General features: G+C 42.6%; 1 protein-coding gene and 1 long non-coding RNA gene across 5 annotated transcripts in view; one reads left to right on the top strand and one right to left on the bottom strand.

Moving 5' to 3' along the window:
• Nucleotides 1-1,014: 1,014 nt before the first annotated feature.
• LOC129714710 (uncharacterized) lies at nucleotides 1,015-8,169 on the bottom strand. The gene is made up of 3 exons (XR_008726379.1): nucleotides 8,037-8,169; nucleotides 5,461-5,635; nucleotides 1,015-2,501 (listed from the first exon to the last, which is right to left on the bottom strand). It is a non-coding gene; the product is annotated as an uncharacterized LOC129714710 (long non-coding RNA).
• An 8,460-nt stretch (nucleotides 8,170-16,629) lies between these two features.
• The window catches only part of avil (advillin), a 36,843-nt gene continuing 29,553 nt past the window's right edge, over nucleotides 16,630-23,919 (top strand). For 3 of the 4 annotated variants that reach the window (XM_055664528.1, XM_055664525.1, XM_055664524.1), the window contains exon 1: nucleotides 16,630-16,964. The gene's annotated coding sequence lies outside the window, so the exon portion shown is untranslated. Of the gene's footprint in view, nucleotides 16,981-23,919 lie in introns of all 4 variants that reach the window. The other variant, XM_055664527.1, reaches the window with a different exon arrangement.

The following is a 23,919-nucleotide window of genomic DNA, read 5'->3' as shown; positions in this document are numbered from 1 at the left end:
ATCCAGTAGACCATGAGTTCACATCCTGGCATCTGCATTCATTTAATAAAAATCTGGAAATAAACAACTTATCTTAGCAAAACAGACCATAGTATTGTCATTTGAGGCGAAAAGATAGGCTTTAAATTCCAATTTTACCTGATTTAGTTTTGCAAGTTATTCAATTCAAACAACACTTGCTTCTCGAGGCAATTCAAATATAAGAAATAAATTCTGGCCCTGCCACTGGTACCCATGTCCTCTGAAGTAAAGATAAAACAAATGCATGTGGAAACCATGAGCATTTTTTTTTAAGATGTTAAACCTCTGAATGTTAGTGCATGTGTGTATTTGCGCTAACATCTATCTTGCAAAAGGAAGAATTAGAGGAGATCTTTTAATATGATGGAGAAGACTATGGAAATCTAAATATACAGACATTGTCCTTAAAATCTACCTTGATGCTATACTTTCAGTGCTGAATGTTTTAGTCAGGCACTTTTGAGTCTGGGCTTGTTGAGAAAAAAATATTCCTTTCAAATGGTATTATGTCAATTCTCAGGTTCCGGTTCCACTCGCCTGCAGTGGGTTCATTGGTTCGACTTTTTTTGGGTTTTTTAGTGTGTCCAAAAGTATGTTTTAGTGTTTCTCTGTATGTTTTGTGTGGGGGGTGGTAGAGGGGAATAGGAGGAAACCGTTTTCAGGCTTGCGACTTCCTTCCTTGTCGGGTCTTCGCCCCCCCCCTCCTCGCGACCTTACAGCTGGTTTGGTGAGGCCTGCCCTGGAGTCGGGCCCAGAGCTTCAGCGGCGGTGCAGCAGGGACTTTAACATCGCAGACCCCCTTGCCGGAGGTTGCCGAAGCGCTCCGACTATTGGCCTGCGGCCTACAACATCTTGAAGCCTCAGTCTGTGCAGCTTCTGAGGCAGGCATGGAGCGAACCTTCCATCGTGGAGCGGGAAGTTGCAGAAGTATCTGACTACTTGATTGTTTTCAACAAAGTATTCAATATATATAATAAGATATTTATACAATTTAATACCCATAGATTTCAAACTTTTCATTTTGCTAGCGCTTGTTACAGTCCACTAATGAGTATAACTATTTCTAACATTTAATGTTTTTAGGTTTATTTATATAAAGTCTGCAGAAGACTATGTGTAATGAAAGTATAATAAAGATCTCAGTAAATACCAGCTGACAAGTGTGTGTTCATGAACCTTGAGGCTTTAGGGGCTCAACTCAGGGGCTCAAAAGATACTAATTGCGGAGCAGTCAGTTGCTAAAAACGAGTTCTGCAGAAAACAATCAAAGCTAAAGAAGAACAAAAACCAAAAGAGAAAATGGAAGGTGTTCACACTGAGTAAGAGTATGATAAAATGTGAATGGAAAGCTATTGTAGTAGCTCAGACAATGCACGGTGGTGCAGCTGGTAAAGCTGCTGCCTCGTAGCACCAGAGACGCGTGATCGATCCTGACCTCGGGTGCTGTCTGTTTGGAGTTTGTACATTCATCCTATGACAGCGTGGATTTCCTCCAGTTCTCCAGTTTCCACCAATGCCCCAAAAACATGCAAAATGTAGGTCAATTGGCCTCTGTAAATTGTTCCGAGTGTGTAGGGAGTGGATGTGAAAGTGGGATAACACAGAATTAGTGTGAACTGGTGAATGATGGATGGCATGGACTAGGTGGGCCGAAATTCCAGTTTCTGTGCTGTATCTCTAAAAATAATGCTAACCTGGACCTACCATCCAGGACTCGCACTGAAATCTGTCTGTGCTCCACCCCTCAAGATGTGGAGCAGCTAAGGACACATTAGGCGGACCACTGAATAACTCGGCTACAATCATCAGACAGAGCATGTCCCACGATCAACTATTCTGTAACAGCCCCTTCACCACCTCTTCACAGATGGGTGTGAACAAGTGAATGATGGGCAGCGTGGGGTACAGGGGCCTGTTTCCGTGCTGAATCTATTATCATAATCAGCACATGCAAATGCCCAAAACTCAGTTTAAAAAAACCAAAAACGCTAGAAATACTCAGCAGGACTAAGATTATCAATGGACAGAGGAATAGAGTTAATGGTTCAGGTTCAAAAGTTAACTCTTTCTCTCCCCATAGATACTGAGGATTTCTAGCAATTTCAGTTTTTATGTCAGATTTCTAGCGTCTGCAATATTTTGATTTTGGCAGGTCAGTTTATTACAGCTACTCCAGACATTTGAAAAACGTTCTGACAAAATGTTGGCTGGGGTTTAACATTATCTCGGAACTCCCACAGTCCTAGGACAATATTCCTCCACAAGGGGTCCACAAAATCACAATCTGTTCCTCAGCTTATGTACAGTTTGTGGAATTTTACAAAGCACAGATTTCTTGATATGTTTGTCTAAATTGCACCCATAACTGTAGTTCAAAAATACCTGATTGGTTGGATAATATTCAGAGATGTGCAAGATGTTGTAAATGCAAGTTCTATTTTCTTTGATTGATGATTGAACCCACATTCATGTATTGTGCCCTGAAGAGAAAAATATTTCTCTCATTAGTCAGAGTAAGCCAACAAGCTTCCACTTCCTCTTGTGGGCAGCACAAGATTTACTTGTGTTGTCCCTGGAAAGAGGATTTACAAATACTGGGTTTTTCAGCCTGTTGATCTACGTACAGCATCTCTCCACAATAATCACGTCAGGGCTCTACCTAAAAAATAAATTCGTTCATTATTAAAGATGGATAAGCTACCATTTCAGGTTTTCCCTCCTCACAATCTAGGGCATTCCAAAATGCGTTACAGCCAGTGATATATTTTAGAAGTGTCGTCACCATTGTAATGTAGAAAATGTGGCTGTCAATTTTAGTGCTGCCATAAGCAGTAATGAGATGAATGACAAGTGGAAAAAAGGACCTAACATTCAAATCAGATCCATTATTGTGAAAGCGTGACCTCTGGCTCTCTCTAATGTAACAGCTGAACTAGTGTCCCTGCGTCCCGACCTGAAACATCATATACCCATTCCCTCCACAGATGCTGCCTGACCTGCTGAGTTCTTCCAGCACTTTGCGTTTCATACAATTCCCTTAATCACCTTACAATGTCTGTAGATTCCCAACCTAGCCTAACTGCGACTAATCTGTTTACCCATGGCCACTAAAACAACCTGAGAACATATTTAAAGAAAAATGAAAATAATATCTACAAAGATATAATTAAAAGAGGAAAATAGAAGCAAGAGCAATCTCAAAGAATAGCTGTTCCTCTAAGGACAGCAGTTATGGCTGAAAGTTGAGTGTTCAAGACCAACTCCCCAATTGGAGCATGAAAATCTAATCTGACACTCCAGTATGGGACCAAGGGAGAACCATTTTGTTGGGGAAGGTAGGATTGAGGGAGTGCTGCACTGAAAGAAAGGCAGTGCTGTGGGAGCACCGCACTGTTGGAGAGGATAGTGCTGAGGTAGTGCTGCACTAACAGAGGAGTAGTGCTGAAGGAGGACTTGACGGCCAGGGCTGAAGGAATATTGGAGAGCCAGTATCAAAGGATGCTAAACACAAACTGCTGGAGGAACTCACTGGGTCAGGCAGCATCTATGACGTGATATGGATAGTTGACGATTTGGGCTGAGAGTCCAGAGGAAGGGTCTTCATCTGAAATGTTGACTGCCCATTTCCCTCCACAGACCCTGCTTGACCAGCTGAGTTCCTCCAGCAGTTTGTTTAATTGCTCGAGGGGCGGTGCTGGAAGGGGAGTGCTGAAGCAGTGCCTCAGTGTCGGAAGAACCGTGCTGAGGGAAGTGCCACCTTTCAAATATGATTAAACAAAGCTCTGTCTGCTCAGTTGGACATGAAAGATCCTATAGCACTATTTCATAGAAGAGATGAGGAGCTGTGCTACGCTTCCTGATCAATCAGTAAGTTTCACTCAACATTTCTTGAAACAGATTGCCCTGGAACTTCCCCAATACTTACAGAGGTGTGTTAAGTGGTTGTTACGCAACTGCCAATGATTATTTGTAATTTGGAAATTCAGTAGTGCTTAAGATTTGATGATGTTGGTGGAAGGTGCGTGACAACTTGTGGATCAGGCCTATTAGCGATCAACAATGATGAGGAAATGGATGGTTGGTGAGTGGTCTGTGGAGGGATATGGGCAGTCGACTTTTCGGATGGAGACCCTTCCTCTGGACTCTCAGCCCAAAACGTTGACTGTCCATTTCTCTTCATAGATGCCGTCTGACCCAGTTAGTTCCTCGAGCAGTTTGTTTTTAGCATCCTTAGGAGGTGGGGGGGGAGGAATCGGTTTTGTCAATGGCAGTAAATTCATAGTAAAAACTCCATACAGACAGCACCGAAGGTCAGGGTCGAAATGTGGATGTGGACTATGGCACTGTGAAGAAGCAGTTCTATCAAACTCTCAGAAATAGGCGAGGATGCATTCATAAGCACCCTCTTAAGATACACGGAAGGCAGCTTCACAGGCAAATTGGAAGCCTGTTTCTGCAGGAGGGGCATGTGTATAGCGTAACCCATTCCAGTGTGAATGAAAATCCTGGAACTGACATTGCATGCTGTTGAATACCCCTGTACATGTCTGGGTTGTCTGTGCATTATATAGATTATACAATTTAAAAAGTTCATAAGAATGCAGATTTAGCTAATCAAATTGTGAGTCACTGATTCCTTTGATGTTTTATTCGTCATATAAAAAGTAGAGTGAATGGTGTACAAAAGCACAGCATTACACCACCTAACTTGTTGACAATTATCTGGCAATTAGCTGGTCATTATCACTTTGTTGTTTGTGGCAGATTGCTCTATGCAAATCGACTTTCATAACAGAAACATGGAAAAATAGGTGCAGGAGTAGCCCATTCGGCACATTGAGCCAGCACCACCATTCAATATGATCATCTAAAATCAGTACACTGTTCCTGCTTATTCCCCATATCCCTTAGTTCCTTTCGCTTTGAGAACTAAATCTAGTTCTCTCTTGAAAACATTCAGTGAATTGTCTTCCACTGTGCAGAGAATTCCACAGATTCACAACTCTCTGGGTGAAGAAGATTTTCCTCGTCTCAGTCCTAAATGGCCTACCCTTTATTCTTAAACTGGTACCCCTGGTTCTGGACTCCCCAAACATTTCCTTGTTTCCTAAATTGTCACAGGGACTCCTTTTGCTCTGGTATTTCATTTAATTCACATGTTTAATCGAAAACATTTATTATTAATGTATTATGTGTCATTCTTAATTGTCACTGTATGTCATGTTGTCACTTGCGAGCGGAGCACCAAGGCAAATTCCTTGTATGTGAACATACATGGCCAATAAACTTATTCATTCATTCATTCATTTCCAAAGTGATTCATAAGCTGTAAAGCGCTTGGGACATCCCACAAAGGGAGTAAAAATTTGGTAAAGCAAGCCTCTAATCAGAAAAATGTTGAATACTTTAAAATGAAAACAAATAAAATTTTGTTTTTACCTGTTTTGCTCCAAATTCCAACATCTGCAGTCTCTTATGTATCCAACTTGCTTTTACTGTGCCTTCCAAGAATTTGGGCCATCACAACGCACTTTACTGCCAATGTAGCACTCTTGAAGTATGATCACAGTTGGAAACTAGAATGCACACAAGCCAACTAGCGAACAGCAAGCTCCTACAAAGAACAATGTGATAATAACAATAATAATGCCTTTTATTTATGGGCACCTTTCAGGACTGTCAAGGACACCTAACAGTTAAAACAAGCATGAAGCAAAAACAAATACAGCAACAATACACAATTCGGAGAGAGAGCAGCGCCAGCCAATGGTCAATCTGTTACTGCAATGTAAATTATTAAATTTAGATGGTAAATCAGGGGAAGGAGTGGGGTCTAAACCCTGGCAGAAGATATTTGTTGTTCATTGAAGCGGTAAGGGTTTGTTAGGCTGAGCCAGCAGTTATGCCCATCCCTAATTGCCTGAAAAAGGTGGCGGTGAGCTGCCTTCTTGAACCGTTGCAGTGCTTGAGGCATGGGTATACCCACAATGCTGTCAGGAAGGGGGTTCACGGATTTTGAACAAGTGACAGTAGGGCAGCGCATGCTGAGATTTACAAAGGGTAAGTACATTTAGGTTTGATTTCAGAAGGGCATAGAATCTATTAATCAAGTCCACTCTCAAACCAGACTCCCAGAAAGGGAATTAAATCAAATGTTTAAAAACGTGCTTAAAAAGAAATTGGACAATTAAAACTACCCAATAGAAATGCAGATTTTATCCTCCAAAAATTGGCTTTTAGAAGTAGCGTTAATATCTTTACTCACAAGAGGGAGCTCTTAAAGCTCCCAACAACATCGCTAATCTCTTCCTTGCTGATGATTTGGAATGATGTGTCAATTGTACAATATGTACGTAGCCTTTCAGGCAGTGAATTTTCTTCACATGCATTTCCTACACATCTGCTCTCACCTTCCCTCTCTAAGATAAAATAAAGATAGAGTTCCCCTGGTCCTCACCTTTCACTCCTCTAGCCTCCGCATCCAGCATAACATCTTTCACCACTTCCACTACCAGTCACATCTTCCCCTTTCTACTTGTCAGACCTAGATTACGAAAACTTCATTTTCGGGTACTTCCACTGTCCTTTGTGTTCCTAACACACTATCTTCCATTCTGCTCTCCCTTTCTGCTTTAGTGTTAGAAACCAGTAGCCATTTGCACTGACCCTCTCTGACATAAATTCCTTATACACTTATTGTTGCCATCATTTTAGTGAAAAGTCTGACTCCAAACCTTCCTCTTTTGTTCAGGTTAATAAAGCCAGGACTGACCTTGAGTGTAACACTCACGTTGTCCTCAAATACACGAGGCCCACAATCGTGAATTAAACAAGCAAAAATGAGTTTTCTCATCAACTTCTTGGTAACTTTCACAAAACATTTTTCTGGAGGGATAGAGTATGTCAGAGTAGAGTAGAGGGATAGAGTATGTCAGAGCTCTAAACCTTGATGAATTACAATTAAAACACAAAGTACTTGTGCTATAACTCCAGGATAGGCGCTCAATTAAGAAAACCAAGCCCATAACATTATCTAACTGAATATACCAAAACAGCTACTTACATGTTAACCAGGTCTTACAAAACAAATCATATAGATGCAAGTATATGATTGGGGTTATCAAGTGGGCACCTCCCTTCACTGATGTTTCGTTGAGTTAGGCCCACAACATCTCGGGAAGACTCAACAGTTGGTTCTGGCATCCCAGAATACCTTTTCCATATAAAGCCACATGACTGAGACACCGTGGAATTTCTTACCATTTCCTAATATATGAACTAACCAATCTCTCTAATTTTTCCACCTTAGAAATTGGCACCTCATGTCAATGGCCACATCAGCCTGGGGAATAGCCCAAACTGCAAACACCACAACTTCAACTTCCCTGGAAGCCATGACTTCTCTATCCTTTCGAACTCATCAGTAACATCCTTTCTAAGTTGCTGAGCCTGTTCAGTGTCATCCAACTTCCTGTTATACCACCTACCCAAACTTTTAACTAGTTTCTCCATTATAGGTAGGATTTTTTCTTCATCTACATAAAACATTTTCTCTACTACCTTTCCTTGTGCCAAATAAATACTCCGTGACTTACTAGGCTTAATCTTCAATCTAGTCCATTTAAGATTATCATTTATCTTCTCTGATAACCTTCTGTTGTGGACACCAAGGTCATATCATCCATATAGGCCCTGATTGGAGGGAGGCACAGTCCATCATCCGTCTCTCCCCGCAGATGACCCACCGTGATGTTCTAATCACTAGCTCCATCGCCATTGTAAAAGCTAACGGGGAAATAGTACAACTTGTCATAATGCCCATCTGTAGTCTCTGCCATGCAGTCGTAAGGTCTGCTGTACTAAAACCCATTTGGACATCTAGGAAATATGCTTTCACTAAATTTACTATCAATCCTGGAACTCTAAAGAAATTAAAAGCACCTGTTTGTTCTATCATTGCTCCCACACATGGTTTATTACCCAGAAAAGCAGAAAACATAGCTTGCGGGCCTTACCTGATTGACTCCTGTGGTGACTGTGGCACACCCCTCACAGGGGTGGGAGGGGGGAGAAGGTGGGGCATAGTCTGTCTGCATCTTTAAATTCAGAGTGCCAGTTGTTATTTACTTCAGCCAGACAGTCATATGATTTCCAGGAAGTCAATGTGACTCCACCCCTGCATACTGGGCAGTAACACAACTCCAGCCTGGCTTCACGAAAGATTGTGAGGCCCAGGAGGGGTAATGCTCCATTCAGGAATAACAGGAAAGTGTGAGAGAGAAAGAGAGGGGCGGGGGGGCTGGGGGCAGACAGAAAAGGAAAATGTGAGATTGGGCGAAGGCCGGATCAAGGCCAATGTTCCCTCTTTTTCCCCAGTACTGTTTTGTCAAACACCCTGTTTATATAGTCAAGGAGAGTGTTTTTATGTGAGGGTCTAGCATCCAGCTCTTGATAAAAAACATAACTACTTTGCTTGTGTTGGCTGCTCACACTTGGAAGTAGGCCATTTGTCAGTGACATAAGTTAAATGAAGTTGAGTTACCATACAAGCCTGGTCACTCACTTTTCTTCTTGCTTAAACAGTGATAAAAAACAAGTACATCATTCTTTCTTGAGATATTGATGTCACCATTTATTGCCCATTCCCGACTGCCCCTTGTGAAGGACGCCTAACATCTGTGGTTGGAAAGTTACTAGAGTATTCTGAGGAATAACATATACATGCATTTAGATGGACAAGGGCTGATTAGAGATAGTCATTACGGATTTGTACGTGGGAGATCGTATCTCACAAATCTGGTTGAGTTTTTTGAAGATGTGACCAAAAAGGTTGATGAGGGCAGAGTTGTAGACATTGTATATATGGATTTTAGCAAGACATTTGACAAGGTTCCACATGGTACGCTGCTCTGGAAGGCATGCAATCCAAGGAGAGATAGCTGAATGTAGGAAGATTGGCTTCATGGGAAGCAGAGGGTGCTGGTGGAATGTTGCTTCTCGGACTGGAGGTCTGTGACTAGTGGTGTGCCTCAGGGTTCCGTTTTGGGCCCATTTCTGTTTGTCATCTATATCAATTATGAGGATTAGAACATAAAAGGCATGATTAGCAAGTTTGCAGATGACACTAAACTGTACATAAAGTGTACATATGGTACATAGTGAAGCCGATTGTCAAAAATTGGAACAGGATCTTGATCAGTTGGGCAGGTGGGCTGAGGAATGGTTGATGGAATTTAACATAGAGAAGTGCGAGATATTGCATTTTGGGCAGTCTAACAAAGTGAATAGCTGGACTCTGGGGAGTGTTGCAGAGCAGAGGGATCTAGCAGTGAAGGTACATAATTCTTTGAAAATGGCATCACAGTTAGATAGGGTGGTCAAGAAGGCTTTTGGCATATTAGCCTTAATCAGTCAGAGTATTGAGTATAGATATGTAGGAAGGAACTGTAGATGCTGGTTTGAACCGAACTGAAGAAGGTTCTCAACCAGAAACGTCACCCATTCCTTCTCTCCAGAGATGCTGCCTGTTCTGCTGAGTTACTCCAGCTTTTTGCGTCTACATTGAGTATAGATGTTGGGAGGTCATGTTACAGGTGTATGAGACATTGGTGAGGCCACATTTAGAGTTTGTTGATCAGTTTTGGTCCCTATGTTACATAGAAACATTGGAAATAGGTGCAGGAGGAGGCCATTCAGCCCTTTGAGCCAGCACCGCCATTCATTGTGATCATGGCTGATCGTCCCCAATCCATAACCCGTGCCTGCCTTCTCCCCATTTCCCTTGATTCCACTTGCCCCTAGAGCTCTATCTAACTCTCTCTTAAATCCATCCAGTGACTTGGCTTCCACTACCCTCTGTGGCAGGGAATTCCACAAATTCACAACTCTCTGGGTGAAAATGTTTTTTTATCACCTCAGTCCTAAATGGCCTCCCCTTTATTCTAAGACTGTGGCCCCTGGTTCTGGACTCGCCCATCATTGGGAACATTTTTCCTGCATCTAGCCTGTCCAGTCCTTTTATAATTTTATATGTTTCTATAAGATGCCCCCTCATCCTTCTAAACTCCAGTGAATACAAGCCTAGTCTTTTCAATCTTTCCTCATATGACAGTCCCGCCATCCCAGGGATCAATCTCATGAACCTACGCTGCACTGCCTCAATCACAAGGATGTCCTTCCTCAAATTAGGAGACCAAAACTGTACACAATACTCCAAATGTGGTCTCACCAGAGCCCTATACAACTGCAGAATAACCTCTTTACTCCTATACTGAAATCCTCTTGTTATGAAGGCCAACATTCCATTAGCTTTCTTCACTGCCTGCTGTACCTGCACACCAACTTTCAGTGACCGGTGTACAAGAACCCCCAGGTTTCGCTGAGATAATAATTGAGATAATAATCTGCCCCCTTGTTTTTGCCACCAAAGTGGATAACCTCACATTTATCTATATTATACTGCATCTGCCATGCATCTGCCCACTCACTCAACCTGTCCAGGTTACCCTGCAACCTCCTAACATCCTCTTCACAGTTCACACTGCCACCCAGCTTTGTGTCATCCGCAAACTTGCTAGTGTTGCTCCTAATTCCCTCTTCCAAATCATTAATGTATGTGGTAAACAGTTGCGGCCCCAACACCGAGCTTTGCGGCACTCCACTCGCTACTGCCTGCCATTCTGAAAAGGACCCGTTCACTCCTACTCTTTGCTTCCTGTCTGCCAACCAATTTTCTATCCATGTCAACACCTACCCCCAATACCATGTGCTCTAATTTTAGTCACCAGTCTCCCGTGCGGGACCTTATCAATGGCTTTCTGAAAGTCTAGATACACTACATCCACTGGCACCCCTTCATCCATTTTACTTGTCACATCCTCCAAAAATTCCAGAAGATTAGTCAAGCATGATTTTCCTTTCATAAATCCATGCTGACTTGGACTAATCCTTTTACTGCTATCCAAATGCCTCATTATTACCTCTTTAATAATTGACTCCAGCATCTTGCCCACCACAGGGCTAACAGGTCTGTAATTCACCATTTTCTCTCTCGCTACTTTCTTGAAAAGTGAAAAATAGGAAAGATGTTATCAAGCTGGAAAGGGTGCAGAGAAGAGTTACGAGGATGTTGCCAGGACTTGAGAGCTGATTGCGGGCCTGCAGGCATCATATGCCAGATGGGATCTGGGCATGTTTGTGTGCCTTCACCAAGCTGCAACAATTGGGGGATGGGCAGTTGAGCGAAGCGGGGATCAGAGCAGACTCACTCGCTCACTCACCAAATCAGTGAGGCCAGCTGGCAACCACTTCTCCTTTGCCTGCTTGCTCTCCTGTCCCAGCTGTTTCTGTGACCCTCTCTCACACACTGTTTTTGTTAACTTTTGACTTACAGAACAGTTTGGGTTATGAACAGTTCGCAGGAACAGAGCCCTGTTGTAACCTGGGGACTTCCTGTACCCATACATCCAAATCATTAACTCCCAGAGTATATGTTCCCAACATACATGAAGAAAAGCAATGAATCTAGTGCTGCCGCTGAGAGCTCCACTATACAGTTCCCTTCAGTACAAAAAAGCACATTTTCATGAAGACAGTTTCCTGCCAATGTTCTATCCTTGCTGCTCAAGCTCCTTTTATTCCATGGCTTGAACCTTGATGACAGGCAATATAATATATACCACATCAACTCATCAATCCTCTTTGTTATTTCATCATAAAACCTAATCAAGTTAGTTGACAAAATTTGGCTTTCTAATCAATCTACATTTGTCCAAATGACTGCTAATTCTGTCCTTATTAATTCTAGAACTTTGCCACCACGAATGTTAGAAAGAATGGTCGATACAGTAGGTACAAACTTTTTGAAAAAGGATATTTCAGTCAATTTTTGAGTCCTCAGGCACCAACCCTTAATCTACAGATGCTTGGAAGATTATGGGCATGTTTTCTACAATGTCCTCATTTATTTCCTTCAGCAACGTAGTATGCATGGCAGATGGACCAGGTGATTTGTCTTCTTTAGATGTAGCTAGCCTTTCTAGAACTTCCTCTTTATCACTTCTTTGCCCATACAGAATCTCAATTACATCTTCTGCGCTGAGCATCAAGCAATATCTGTTGGAGCTAGAAGGAACTGCAAATGCTACCTTATAAAAAAAACAAAGTATTTGAGTAACAGCGGATCAGGCAGTATCGCTGGAGAACATGGATAGGTGATCTTTTGGCTTAGGACTCTTCTTCAGCAGTATAATTTTCCTTGGTGAAGACTAATATAAAACAATTTTTTAGCATCTCATCTATGCCATCTGGTGCATGAACAGATTTCCTCTTTGGTCTCTGATTGATCCCATTACCATCTCTTACAACCATTTTCCTAATCATAAATTACTAAGGTTCCTTTTTATACCTGCTAACAGTCTTATATTTTATCTTTGGTCTCTTATTTCCTTTTTGATTTGCTTCTCCTCTTATCTTACATAATCAGCCAGGTTTTCATATGATACGATAGAACTTTATTCATCTCCGGAGGGAAATTGGTCTGCCAACAGTCAACAACACACAACAAGGTACACAAAAACTTGAAATTAAAATTAAATTAAAAGTGAAAACACAACGAAAAAGACAAGCGACTGTTTGGCTGGCTGCCGTGTGCATAGCACCTTCACCCGAACGAACGAAAAAACAGACAAACGAACACAGGCTTATCCCCTGGGCAGAGGATTCTACAACTAGAGCGCCCACCCCCACACTGGGGGGGAACATGTGTTTAGACCTAGCTTTCTCGTATGCTTGTATTTTTCTGCTCTATTTTACTCTCTATTTTTACTCCATTGTTGGTTATCCAAGGTGCTCTGGCTTTAATTCCCCTCCCTGCTGCCTCATGGGTAGGTACCTAGACTGTAGCTGAACTTACTGGTGAAGGAAATAGTGGGTCAGGCAGCATCTGTTGAGGGAAATGGATGGACAACGTTTTGGGTCGAGACCCATGTGTTTCCACATGGCTGAAACATCGCTTTAAATACCTCCCATTGTTCAAATGAAGTCTGCTTGCCAAGCTTTGATGTCAAGGATTAATTTGCATATTATTCTCCACTCTATAGTACAGTACAAACTGTTCCCCACTCTAACTTAGTGGTTACATTCCTGGTCTGGTAATCCAGCGTCCTGGGTCACTGATCAGGAGGCATGTGTTCAATTCTCACAGTGGCACCTGGGGAATTTAAATTCAGCTAGGTAAGTAAATCAGCAATTAAAAACAGTGATTGCAATGGTGATCATGAAATGCCCTGATTGTTGTAAACTCTCATCTGGTTCACTGATGCTCCTTGTGGAAAGAAACCTACCACACTCATGCCCTCTACCAGCTAAAAGAACAAAGGCAGCAAAAACATGGGAACACCATCACCTGGAAGTTGCCCTCCATGCCACACACATCCTAACTTGGAAATATATTGTTGTTCTCTCACTGTCACTGGGTCAAAATCCTGGAACTTCTTCCCTATCAGTATTGTGGGCACATCCACATCTCAAGGACCGCAGTGGGTCACGGCAGCAACTCTCTACCACCTTCTCCACAACAATTAGTGATGGGTAATTAAATGCTGGCTCAGCCTTTCTTTCCCAGGGTCCAATCCAGTGTAATGGGCAATGTAAATGTCTGGAGTGTGGACTCCCTCATCATCATCATTATCATCATCGTTGAAAACATCAACGGGCACGTAGCCTTACAATGCTATGTACGACAGTGATCACAACTTCTACTGAAGTGTGGATGGCCGTTCAGTCGCTAGGAGCTCATCTGCCCTTTGGCAGGTCTTGTTTTTGGTCTTGCTGGGGGGTCTACAACCCCCTCCTCACTTGGCAAGCCAGGTGGGGGAGACAGTTTAGTCGCTGACTATCCAACCATGGAGCAGGTAGCACAGGATTACATGGTACCCGTCGCAGGGGGAACTCCCCCCCACCTGACCTCCCTCAGGATAAAGGAATCACAAATGTTTCCTAGAAACCTGGCATGCATCATGTTCTTCTTGTGATTCACAATCAGCAGCACATAGAGGGAACAGAAATGGGTTATTAAGCGAAGCCCTTATGGGCATGTGAACTCAGTCAATAGCAACGTACACATGAGAGGCCAGCATCTCTGGGAGATCCCAATGATCAGGATTCCACCTGTTCCGAACTGAAATAATTTCTTTACAAATAAATCTCTGATGCAGCAGTGAGGAACAACTTGTGAGACATGGAAGAGATTTGCTGTGACTGCTTGGAAAGATCTTGCAGTGAAGAAGTTGAGAGTCAATGTGAACTTGACCTTCATGGAGAGCATGAAAGCATAACAGACGGTCTTCCTGTAGAATGTCACATTGCTCAATGATGACACCCTTGGAAAAGCTGAGCCTTGAATACATTGTACAGCAGAGATGTCCAGGTGGAATGTGGTGTCTCTGAAGACTTTGTAGGAATAAGCTGGTCGGCATGTCTTTGCCTTATGCCCCGAGGTGCCCAACTCACCCTAGTAGCAGCCACGGCCATAATGACCTCTCCAGTGATGGAGTGCTGACAGCATGTCACTGCTGAAGCATCCTTGAATACGTATCTCAGCACCTAAATGCTGGAAAATACACTTACTTTCAGTTGCAACACATTCTGTGGATATAGAAGAAGTCTGAGCAACTTGCAGTGATTTCTAAAGGTGCCAAGTCAGGTCTCCTGATGTCAGCAGACTGCCACATTCAATAGAAAAGAAATTCTACATCGTAATGCATTCCAAATTCTACTTAGACTGTTCCATGACAGTTGTGGTGTAGAGATTTCTCCTCCAAGCTATCTTGGCACAGGTAGAATCTGACATTATATGAATAATGACATCATTTGGCACACACCTGAAGCAAGGAATTGCCAGGCAGATTAACATGAATAGACGATGCAAGTGCCTGGCACAATTTCACTTGGAAATGATCGCCAGCATGATCTACTCTGGGCAAAGTCAAAATTGGATTGCACGATGCCCAATATTTTTTATTCGATCTTTTATTTATAGAAGATTTTGGGGTGGTAAGAGGAATAGGGAACAGGGAAAAAACACATTCCTGTGAAGTGGGACACAAGTTTGGGAGCCTTTGAAATGGGTTAATTTCTATAATTTAACAGTTAATTTAACAGTTAATGGTCCTAATCAAGAGTTGATTTCACAACAGCCATACAAACATTTGTCAACCAAATAATTTTCCTTTCACCTTGCAAAGTACTATGACATGATTCTAGTAACTTCTACTAACACTCCCCTCCCCCCTCCATCCAACCTACTAATTTAACCAGTTCCAGTTTGCTACAATGTATCCCTCTTGAGATCATAACTTCCCTAACCAACAATTGGCCTTCCAAGGAACCAACCTGCCTGAGGTTATCTATTACTGGCCCTGATTTACCCTGGTCTTCTCTCGCCTCCAGTTCTCCTCCCCACACCCCCCCCCCCCCTCCCCCACATACAGTCTGAAGGGTCCTGACCTGAAATGTCACCTACCCTTTTTCTCCAGAGATGCTGCCTGACTCAGAGTTACTCCATCATTTTGTGTCTATTTTTGGTATGAATCAGCATCTGCAGTTTCTATCACACTATGACAGTATTACCTGATGTAATTTTATCAGTAGGCTATGGTTGCAGATAGTTTGTGTTGCTACATTATCCTTTGCACTCAACAATCATGTAAAGTAGGACATCACCCTAAAATCTTATAAAGCATTCAGGGGGACTTCTGAAACATTCCTGATAGCTGGCTATATTAGTACAGGCTCAATTTACAGAAGAAACTGATCTATTTCATCTCACTGATCCCGAGAGATAATTTTAGTATCTGTGATGTCACTGATCAGACAGGACCACAGATCTCTCTTCCAATATTTAAGTTAGCTTCTCAAGACAGGCCAGCTATGATCAGCAAGCATTTATCGCTCTCTCTTGAAGGGCACCGGCTGCATTTCTGCCATCTCCATACTATATCCTATCTCCCCCTCCTTCAATTCCTCTTCCCCCCCCCCCCTCCCTCCCTTTGTTATCCTTATCTGGTTCTACCCATTACCCACCAGTCTCTTGTCTCGACACACCCTCCCTCTTCTCCATCTGCCCATCATCCCATCCCCTCATTGCTCGCGCCTATAACCTATCTCTGTCTCACCCTTCCCTCTCACAAATGGACTGGCTATTTTCCCTCTACACTATGACTATTGATCCTGATCCAGGGTCTCTACCCGAAATGTCGGCGATCTATTTGCCTTCACATATGCTGCTAGACCCGCTGAGTTCGTCCAGTAATTTATTTTTATGGTTAACTACGCGTCTTTCTCCAAAAGAGAATTACACATTCGCAATGAGTCGCACACGGCACGTAAACAATCCTGGAGATTCATGTGTTGGAATCCTATGTTGAAATGTGGCAAAGCAGCCTATCTTTCCCTTTAAGATACCAGCTTTCCCAATTATCCAATCAAAAGGTTCACGGCAGTTTCAAGCCATCCCAAGCGCTGATCTGTCTCTTTTTAAAACTGTTAATAAATAAAAGCATTCTTTCAGGTACGGCATAGTGCAAACCAACAAAGAAGCAGACTTGTATATGCCTGTACTCCGAGGGAGACAAGCTTTGCGGTTGGTATGTCCGGAGCAGAGCTGGGACCATGTTCGTGTGGGAGGTTGTTTACTGGAAACCCGGGCGCCTTGAAACTGTTACGGACTCATTTGTTCGGTTTGTTTTCGTTTCCTTCCTCTGCCCCTGTTGTTGGGGTTGGAGGGTACTGGATGGAGGAGGTATAACTGTAATTTCGTTGTAGCTGGAGCTATTTGGGATCGGACTGCGCCGGTGGGGAAACTAGGCGACTAGATGGAAAAGAGAGTTTAAGACTAGCAAGCCGTAACGAGGCGCATCTCTCACCTCTGCGATGGAATGCAGGTGAGGAAGGAACTTTGTATGTCGTCTCCTCCCCTTATTTTCAAAAAAGTGCAGTCCATCGACTTTTTTTGCTGGTACATCCACGTGTTTGTTTTAATCATTTGAGTGTAACAGAGTGTAGAGATTTGCAGCAAAATATTTTTTTTAATTTAAGAATCGGGGATAGGGTGTGCTATAGTTGTAGAACATCAGTATTAAGCCCAGAGAGTTAGGGTTCTATTTAACATGTTATTTTTGTTTTATTTGTTTACGGTGAACGTTTCCAAATTCTATTAAACCTATCCCCTGCTTTACAATCTTTTCTCTCTAGCTGGTGAATAATTTTCCACATCTTATTAAAATGAAAATCATTTCCACATGAACATTGCTCCTGAATTACAGGATACTGAATAACTGTCATTGTTTAACGTGAATGTTCCCTTCCACTTTTTTAACGTTTACCTGGGTGTTCGATTACCATCTTGCTATTTCCTCTGCCCTTGTAATTCCAAACTTCGTCCCAATATATTTAAGAATCCTCAATTTCCCCATTTGTTTTAAATTGAAGCATTTTATTTGGCAGTGACTGCACTAGGCGAAGTCGTCTTTTTTAATGTTGTTTTAAACATAAACTGGTCTCTTTCTGGTGCTATAAGAAATGATATGTAGACCAAGCTTGAGGCTCCTTTAAGGGGAGATGCAGTATTATTAGCTAAATAGAACCCTGTCGCTCACTGATGTATGTTCAAGTGTTTCAATTGTAAATAGGTAAGGGGAGTGGAATAAGATATGGGGAGGAGAGAGGAAAAAATAATGTTTTAATGTTATCATTTTAATGTTTATCATTTATGTATCTGGTAACAAAGTACCCTTTTTATACAAATAAAACAAAAAGTGTTTACCACAATTGGAATCACCCCTCTAAGGTTGGGATCAGCAGGGTTTCCCAAATACTCCATGGAAAGCCTGGGAGGGTAAGGACATTTTGGTTTCTGGCAAATAATGTTACTCTTTCCCTTCATAATATTACACGTGTGGAGGGATCTAATCATGCTAAAGGATGGGCATGGGTGTTTTCTTAACCCCTGGGTCAGTTTATGCATGCACCCAATGGCTTCTTAGCCAGACAAACATTTAAGCACCTGTGAATTGGGGTTAACAAGTTGTTGCTATGTTAGTTATGTTCGATACCTATGAAAAATTGGCATCAAATGTTCAGTGTTAGGCAAAGTAAGATAAAGGAAATCACAAGTTTGTTTCTGGTTTCTTGGCTAATTTTGACAGGTTAAAAGAAAGAGGGATTTGCATTTCAATAGTCCTTTTTTCCAAGTACTTTTGTTTTTCTTAAGTACAGTTCCTGATGTAATAAATTGGACAATACTTTGTGCATGGCAAACTCCCAAGAATAACAATGAGATTGGTGACTAGTCATTCTGTTTTAGTAATGGTGATTAAAGGACACTACTTTTGCAAAATAATGCTGTGGGATCTGTTCTGTGAGATGGTTGATAGGCCAAACTGGATTACTGGATTTTGTCTTGCCAAAAATATGACACCTGGAACATGAAGCCCACCACTATTGAATACTTAAAATTCTTCCCAAATGGAGCTTTAACCTATGTAGTTCTGACTTGAATTGAGATTGTTGGTCAGAGTTTTGGTATTGGGGATACTGCAATTGGTCTCAAATACAACAAACTTGTGAGGTGTGCTGGACTGTGCAGTATGTTGAGGGAGTACAGTCATTTGTTATTTGCAATGCACTTTCTGATCATTAATAATCATGGTTCTTCTTGCAGAAGTATGGTCAATTTAGTGAGAAATGGGGGGCTTTGGTTTCCCATGGAACTGAAATCCAATTCCATCAAGGAATATGACAGAACTTTTTGAAATGCAATGTTTTTTAAAGAAGAAATGAGATTGTGACGCTTGTTCTTAATGAGATAAAGAATCCATGTGAGATTAGACACCACAATCCAGTATTGCCAAGCTTTCCCTCTTTCAATCCATGTGCATACAGTACTGCACATTTCTTTAAGTCTTACTATCACAATTGTTGATAATGTCCCTTTTGTTCGGATCATGTATTCTATCCTGTGCCTCACTCTGTGTAATGTTCTGGGAGGTGTGCCTGTAGTAATGTATATAATTTGTGTAGTAACATAAAATGTGTACAGTTTCTTTCCACCAAGCCATCAGGGTTTGTGATGCTTCTCAGGGCTATCTTGTGCCACTGATTTGGTCTTTTGGTAAACACCATTTTTGCTTTTCTGCACCGGCTGTGTTTGCAGACATGTGCACTCAGCAGCCTTGAAGGAAATCAATGTCCTAAAGGCAGAAACTTTTGCCTCTACCTCCTTTTTATATGTTAAGATCTAAAAGTGACATAGTAGGTATATGGAACATTACAAATAAGTGATTTATGAGGGGTTTGTGTGATTTTAAACTCCAATGGCTTCTAGCTATAATTTATTTTGGTATTTGGAGGCCAGACCAGCAGCTTGAGCTTATGTGTGTTAATCTTAGCTGCTGTTCTGTAACTGGATCCTTCCCCTGCAATTAGTGTGGGCTATGATCCAGCTTGGGATGCACAATGAAATAGAAAATGACTGAAGCGTAGGCAATTGGTGGCACTGTGGGGCATTTATTGGGTGTCTGGTTCACACAAAACCTAATTTTAATTTGTAGCTTTCTTTATTTTACTGGATTTTTATTAAATGGTCATATTAATAGCAACTCCATCCATTTTCCATCATCCCACCACTTCTTATAGGACTGCACTTGGAGTATTGTGCTTAGTTTTGGTCACCCTACAATGGGAAATATGCCTTCAAGCTGGAAAGGGTGCAGAGAAGATTTACGAGGATGTTGCCTGGACTTGTAGTCCTGAACTATAGGGAGAGATCAGGCACGCTAGAACTTTATTATACCTTGGAGTGCAGGAGGTTTAGGGGTGATCTTATGGTGAAAATAGATGGATGAATGCAGTCTTTTATCCAAAGTACGGGAATCAAGGACGAGATGACATGTGTTTAAGGTGAGGAGAGAGATAGGAAGCTGAGGGGCAGCTTTTTCCACTGAGGGTGGTGGGTATATGCAACGAGCTGCCAGAGCAGGTAGTTGAGGCAGGTATTATGACAACATTTAAAATACAATTGGACATGGGCGAGGGATGTGGGCCAAAAGCGGGCAAATAGGACTAGCTTAGATTGGGCATCTTGGTCGGCATGGAAGAGTGGGGCCGAAGGGCCTATTTCCGTGTTGCATCGTAGCAAGACATTCCTTAAACCTACCTTGGATGACGATGTTTGACCCAATGCCTCCCTCTATTTGGTCCGTGTCAAATTGATCTGATGACATTTTACTACGTTAAAGACGGTGTACAAATGCTAGTTGTTGCCATTAAAGTCCCAACTGCGGGACTGTCAAGGGTCGACGGATCATCTGCATAGGCTGACGCACATGAGAAGTGGCAGATGCTCCTTTCGAGTTTTGCCTTTTTAATGCCATAAAGCAAGTTTACTTCAAATGGAGGGTCGCGCTGAAGAGGATTTCCGCTCCCCGTTTAAAACAAGAGCAGGCGTGAGGCAACTTGAGGTTGCCCCCCCCCACAAATAAAGGTCATCTTTAGGAAATGGTTTGCATCATAAACTTTGTTAACAGTGTCAGTAAAAAAACGTTCTAAGGTGACTTGCGATGCTGCGCGCCTTGGTTGCTCTGCACCCAAGCCCAAGCGATCGAACAACTTGGCCTCGTGGGGCAGTGGAAGGCGGGGCTCGCTCTCCCGCGCGCGCTCCGGGACGCTGCGGCGGTGGCGGCTTCCTCCGGCCTGCTCATGGTGGCCGAGCCGTGGCGCCGTCGCTCGGTGAGCGAAACGACGCTCTTTAGAGAACGTTTGGGAGGCAAGTTGTGCAGCCCATCTAGAAATTATACTCTACAACAAATGCATCCATGCAATTACTGTGGTCACTGCCAGTGGCAATCAACCTCTTCGGGTGAGATTTAGTGTTGTCTTTTTTGAAGTGTTAATAATGGGGTAGGTGGATCGCCGCTACAGCTGTTACTGGGTGGTCTTTAAGTTCCATAGTTTGTGAGTGGAACCACAACGTGATGCCTGCTCTGTGCCAAGCTGCCAGTTGACAGCTGAGGCAGATGGAGGGGACATATCCGCTATCAGCCAGCACTATGAAATAAGTGGCAGAGAGGCAAACGAGTCTGCGTAATTGATGACTCCAGTCACTTCTGAGCCTGGCTTTGGATAGGAAGCAACTATGCCGTTGAAGAGCCTATTGACAAAAGTCATTTCGGTGTGATGTCAGTGCTAATGGCTAAGAGACAGTTCCTCCTCGTTGAAGGTAGTTTGTTCTCTCTTTTTGAAAGCTGTGCATGCATGCTCTAGTAATTGAGTGAGCTTTGTATGGGAGCCTAATTAGTAACATCGCCAGGACAAAGAGTCCTTTCACTGGGGTATTGATGTATGCACTTTGTATCGTGTATCTCAGCGCTGTAATCTGTACAAAATACTTTGACAAGAAATGTTGCACCTGGGACAAACTTCAAGAAGTTAGAAAGCAAAACACAATGCATTTCTGTACCACACATTTTATGTCCAAATAATTTGTTTTTACTAATATGTTATTCTTAAATTGCAGTTGGATAATTATTAGAGTTGGGATATAGGTTGGTTTGTGCAAAATAATGATTAGGATGAAAAGGTATTCTAGAAAAATATTTGTCAGAAACAGCATTGTGAGTGAATGGGAAGCGGTTTGTAATTCGATAGTGTGGATGACTGCAAAGGGGATTTTGACTTTGGGGATCCAATGTTATTGATGGTAGACAAAAATGCTGGAGAAACTCAGCGGGTGAGGCAGCATCTAAAGAGCGAAGGAAATGGGCAACGTTTCGGGCCGAAACCCTTCTTCAGACTGATGTGAGCGTGGGGAGGGAAGAAGAAAGGAAGAGGAGGAGACGGAGGGCTGAGGGAGAGCTGAGAAAGCGAGGAGATAGTAAGGACTACCTGAAATTAGAGAAGTCCATGTTCATACCGCTGGGGTGCAAACTGCCCAAGTGAAATATGAGGTGCTGCTCCTCCAATTTACGGTGGACCTCATTCTGGCCTTGGAGGAGGCCCAGGACAGAAAGGTCGGATTCGGAATGGGAGGGGCAGTTGAAGTGCTGAGCCACCAGGAGATCAGGTTGGTTATTGTGAACCGAGCAGAGGTGTTTGGCGAAAAGATCGCCAAGCCTATGCTGGGTCTCACCGATGTAGAGCAGCTGACATCTAGAGCAGCGGATGCAATAAATGAGGTTGGAGGAGGTGCAGGTGAACCTCTGCCGCACCTGGAAGGACTGCTTTGGTCCTTGAATGGAGTCAAGGGGGGAGGTAAAGCGACAAGTATAGCATTTCTTGCGGTTGCAAGGGAAAGTGCCAGGACGGGGTAGTACGGGTGGGAAGGGACAAATTGACCAGGGAGTTACGGAAGGAGCAGTCTCTGCGGAAAGCAGACAGGGAAGGAGATGGGACGATGTGGCAAGTGGTGGGGTCACATTGGAGGTGGCATAAAATGACGGAGGATTATTTGTTATAAATGACGGCTGGTAGGGTGGAAGGTGAGGACTAGGGGGACTCTGCCCTTGTTTTACAGGGATGGGGAGAGAGAAGTTTGCGGAGTCACGTGGGGGGCAGTATAAAATGCTAGGAGACCCAAATGTGAGGTTATCCATTTTGTGGGCAAAAAAGGGAAAGCAGATTATTATCTAAACGGTGGCCGATTGGGAAACGGGGAGATGCAGCGAGACCTGGGTGTCATGGTACACACCATCATGAAGGTAGGCTTGCCAGCTGAATGGCTGGCCTTCATAGCTAAATACACTTTCAACAGTTGTATGGGTGGTATTGATTTTTGTAGGGCTAATGCCATCCAGAGAAGGTTCAGGTTTGCTACCCAGATTACACTAGGTCTGAATTTTAGTTATATTCTGCACTAGTATTTTGGTTCTGTTTGTAGGCTGTTGAAGGCACCGCCTTGGGCAAGAGGTTAAGCTAACCAAAATAGGTTATTGGAAACACAAATTGTAGCTGTTGGAAATCTGTAATAAAAAATGAATGCTGAAATTAACCAACAGTCCAGGTAGTATCTGTGAAGAGAGAAATAATTAATGTTTTTGGTTCATGAAGTCATGATCTAAAAGATCACCTTTTTTTCTCTCTCTCTCTCCACAGATCTGACCTGAGCATTTATTGGATTTTTTATTTTGTACAATTCTTAGAAAATTGGAGTAATTTGGGAAGCTTACAATACTTTATTGAAGCCATAAAGGGATTTTTTTTAAAGAGATGTTTTGAAATTGAATCAATAGCAGAATGAAGATTGATTGAGAGGTGTGGATTGGGTTGCAGTTGTAACAGAGCTAGAAAGATTATAAATGAGTGGCGAGACAACTATCTTTTCTCTTAAAATCTGCATAACTCTGTAATTCTCCAATCCCAGTAACTGTTTGAGATTGAAATAGCCCCAATCAAGATCTATCTGAATCTGGTGATGAATTCTCGTTAATATGGGCCTTCCTTCCTTGATAATCAAGCTTTTATCCAAAGTCAACCCTGGAATAATATTTGCTAGGTAAATGATACTGGCAGCGAAGTTCTGGCATAAACACTTCTTCATAGAGCCAAAGTCCATCAGTCCAAGTTTAACTGATGAGCCTGGCCAGCAGAAACATTGCTTCATTTACCGTGGATTGTCAGTCTGTTGTCTGGCAGCAAGGGAGCCAGGGGTGAGCAAAGTCATTTGGATGAATGATACTTTTTAACTGTTTGATTCTGGTGTATGAACAGGCTGGGTTTGCAGCCACTATTAGACATTTATGTTTCTGAAAAGCTTTTCAAAATGGAAGCAAGCCAAGACTGGATTAAGTGAGTACAGTGTGCCTTATTCAGTGGAAATTTATAAACTAGGTCCTCAATTTACTG

This window comes from Leucoraja erinacea, chromosome 40 (genome assembly GCF_028641065.1).
Source record: "Leucoraja erinacea ecotype New England chromosome 40, Leri_hhj_1, whole genome shotgun sequence".
In the NCBI taxonomy this organism is placed as follows: Eukaryota; Metazoa; Chordata; class Chondrichthyes; order Rajiformes; family Rajidae; genus Leucoraja; species Leucoraja erinaceus.
The sequence above is the reverse complement of the archived record's forward strand: the minus strand, read 5'-3'. Positions and strand labels throughout refer to the sequence as shown.